This window comes from Orbicella franksi, chromosome 10 (genome assembly GCF_964199315.1).
Source record: "Orbicella franksi chromosome 10, jaOrbFran1.1, whole genome shotgun sequence".
Classification (NCBI taxonomy): Eukaryota; Metazoa; Cnidaria; class Anthozoa; order Scleractinia; family Merulinidae; genus Orbicella; species Orbicella franksi.
In genome coordinates, this window is record NC_138154.1 from 24,552,902 (window position 1) to 24,556,335 (window position 3,434).

A 3,434-nucleotide genomic window follows, 5' to 3' on the forward strand; every position below is an offset into this window, starting at 1 on the left:
CTTGCTGTAATAATCAGCTTTCTGATTAAGCGTACCGGGAATCCATTTCACTGACAACCCAATACCATGAACAGAAGTAAAACAGAAAACATCCTTAGCAATAGCATTCAAATGCGGCTTATTGCACCCAGAATCTGTAATGAACGCTACGGCTTTATTATCAGTATAAAGCTTAGCAGAGGAATTATGCAAAATGGGAGTAAAACTTCTTAAAGCAAAACTAACAGACTTCAATTCCCTCCAAGTGGAGCTTTGCTTCATTTCAAGATCATCAAAATTCTTGTGGGCAACAGGAAACCCCTCCGGTGACCTCAACATAAATAATAGAAGCGCAAGCAACTTTACTAGCATCGGAATATACAATGTGATAAGGGACATTAACTGGATAGACAAAAGGTCTAGAATTTAATTATATAAGTGCTCGAGCATTGGAACATCAATAATTTAACTTAGAAATAGCTTCAGTAGTACGAAAAACCCTGCCGTTTCAATATGCTCTGCTGCCAATAACAGAATGCAGTGCTTTCGTCATAATCTTGCAAATATGGCCAAAAAAAAGCATAGAGGTAATGATACGCCCGGTAACCTGAGCCAGCAGCCTTACAATAACTATATGACAACTAGAAACCTTCCTAATGGACGCAAGGAAAACTGATATCTTATCTTCAGGAATAGACAATAAACCCCGAGCAAAATCCCAATGAAAACCAAGCCAGCGAAGCAACTGAACAGGGATCCACATACATTTATCCTTATTTGGAACGAACCCCGAACTAATCAAATCAGAATGCACCAACAAAGATTGTCGAAGGCAAGTATCCGAACCACATACCCCTAAATCATCCTCTAAATTAATTACAACGCGGATGGCCTGACCACGCCAGTGCTTGACGAGGGTACGCATAACTTTGGTGAAAATGTTAGGGCCCGTAGAAAGATCAAAAGGCAGAACGACAAAACTTAAACTATTTTCGAACACCATTGAAAACCCACGAAAAACCGAGAAATCTCTAATGTGAGGGGTAGATTTCAACATGATGGTACCCTGAATTAATATCGAAAGAATAAACTCACAAACTAGAAGGAGAATCGCCGATGAAAAAATTTAGCATGGACTGGGCATCCTCAAACTTAATTTTGGACTTATTTACAAAGAAATTAACATGTCTGAGGTCTAATATGAGCCTCTTCTTACCACTTGACTATACAGAAACTGACAATGGATTGACCACGTCAGGCGGGTAAGTACACGAAACAATAGAGCCAACACTAAGTAACTATTGAATAGCGGATTCTACAAAATTACTCTCACCCAAAGCTGAGCGATTATTAGTAAGAATAACACTTGTAGGTTCCCATGAAAAGGGGATCTTATAACCAAAACTTAGAGTATCTAAAATAAACTTAGAGGCACCAATGCTTTACCAATAAGAAATATTCGATTTAAGCCTACCCTGAACAATAACCTGACTAGAGCCTTCAAAATATTCAGCAAAGCTAGAATCAAGAGAAATGTGATCCATGTCAAAGTCAAAGTCAGATTACTTATCTGGACCCAATCTTCCAGGAACATTTGCCCAATCAGACGGTGGTTGACTTTGTGGACGTTGAAATGGCGCCAGTGTTGGTGAAACTACCTCTTGTCTTGTAGAAAAGAGGGCAGGCTGGCGAATTAGCCCAGTGTCCTCGCTGATTGCAGTTAAAGCACACGTCCGAAGGCTGGACTTGTCGGGCGGCACGAAAGGGCTGACGAAAATTAGAGTGAGCGGCAGAAAATGGAAGAGATGTAGTAAAAACAGAAGACCCAGACCCTTGTGTAGCTTGAAAATCTCGGGATTTAGGAGCTCTTGAAATCCTTAAAACACGAGGTTTGGAAGACTTCTTGTTTAATATTGGTAAGCGCACGTCGCTCAGCCGCTCGAAGTTTCTTCTCGTCTTCAGAATTTTCGGCGAGCCCGTCGGACTCTTTTCCTCAACTACAGCCCAGCCAGCGGAACTTTTGTCAGCAAAGCGGATCATGAACTTAATGCGTTTCTCGAAGTCAGACTTGGCCTTTTGGAGATGTTCTTGAACACCCAGCAGGTTTACCTCGGACAAATTGGAGATAGCCAGATCAAGGCAGTCAAGGAGCTGCGTATTAAACTCAAACTGGATTCGGTTACCTTTAAACTGAAGTGAACTAGCTGCCTTAGACTCTGTTTTCAATTTCTCCAGTTCTCGCCGAGTCTCAACCTCGCGTTCGTCTAATGATCGCTTGAAATCACCAAACGTTTTCTGCAACTTCGCATCAAGGAGAGAAGAAATCAGCGAGATCATGTCAGAATTAGAAACGTCTGTCGACTGAGGTTGGGATGATGCAGTCTCCAGCGGTGGATCAAGCATTGCTCGAAATTTACTAAAACAAAATTTCCAAAATGAACTGATCAAAAGCGGAGATGCCGTCGAAGTGACAACTCCTGACGGACAAACTCCTTAAATTTTAACCTCTTAGTATAATTACGTAGCCTCCATACCAACGAATCTACATACCAGAACAAAACTATCTTATAATAACTACGTGAAAAAATATAGTCGTTGTCTAATCACTCTGCAGTGAAACGAAAACAAAATATTTTTAACTCACTCATATAAGAGGGGACATCTCGTTTATTGATGAGACATAAATTGCCCCATTTCGAAGATAAAGCGCAATTTAAAGAGAATTATAGACCTAGGGAACGAGAGACTGAAAGAAGGGAATTGATTTTGTCTTTAACATAGCCGTCCTTTGCACGATCCGATTTCCAACGACCGTGTCGTTTAAAAAAACGATCGCTGATGCCAGCATTCGCGACGGCAGAGCCACCACCTGATCTTAAGCTATAAGATAAGATAAGATAAGATAAGAACTTCATTAACATGTCGAAGTCGCTGGCAAACCATAACTAGACTTAGGAAAACCAAGTTCAACTAAGGAATTAAGCAAAAGCTCCCTAGCCCTGGTATAGGATATAGGTCGCGAACCTAAAGAATAACTAAGAGTGGACTTACGATAAACAAGATTGCCAAATACAAAATCGCTAGAATTGCAATTCAAAGCAGCGAGATGAAAATAACGAGAACTGTAACGTATAGGGACAAGTGACAGTACCTGTCCGAGCCAAAAGAACTGAGGAACCATCCTTGTACGCGTCAGTCTTAGTGTTAGTAATAATTATCTTAACGTAATCCAAATTATAGAAATTTACATCACAACAGCGCAACTTAGCTACCTCATCAAAGCGTAGAAATGCACAATAAGCAGTAATAAATAAAGCTGCAATTCGGAGACTAGACAGGTTAGCAGATGGCGAGGCATACTTTGAACATATTGAAGAAATCATCTCAGGAGCAACTGGCTCCTTTCTAGCCACTGGTTTAGCGGAAATCAGGACACCTGCCTCGAGAATGTTCTT

The 3,434-nt window shown here is 40.8% G+C and overlaps 1 pseudogene; it reads right to left on the bottom strand.

The window, feature by feature from the left end:
- Window positions 1-1,591: 1,591 nt before the first annotated feature.
- On the bottom strand, window positions 1,592-2,648 carry LOC145500876 (uncharacterized; annotated as a pseudogene).
- Window positions 2,649-3,434: the final 786 nt, after the last annotated feature.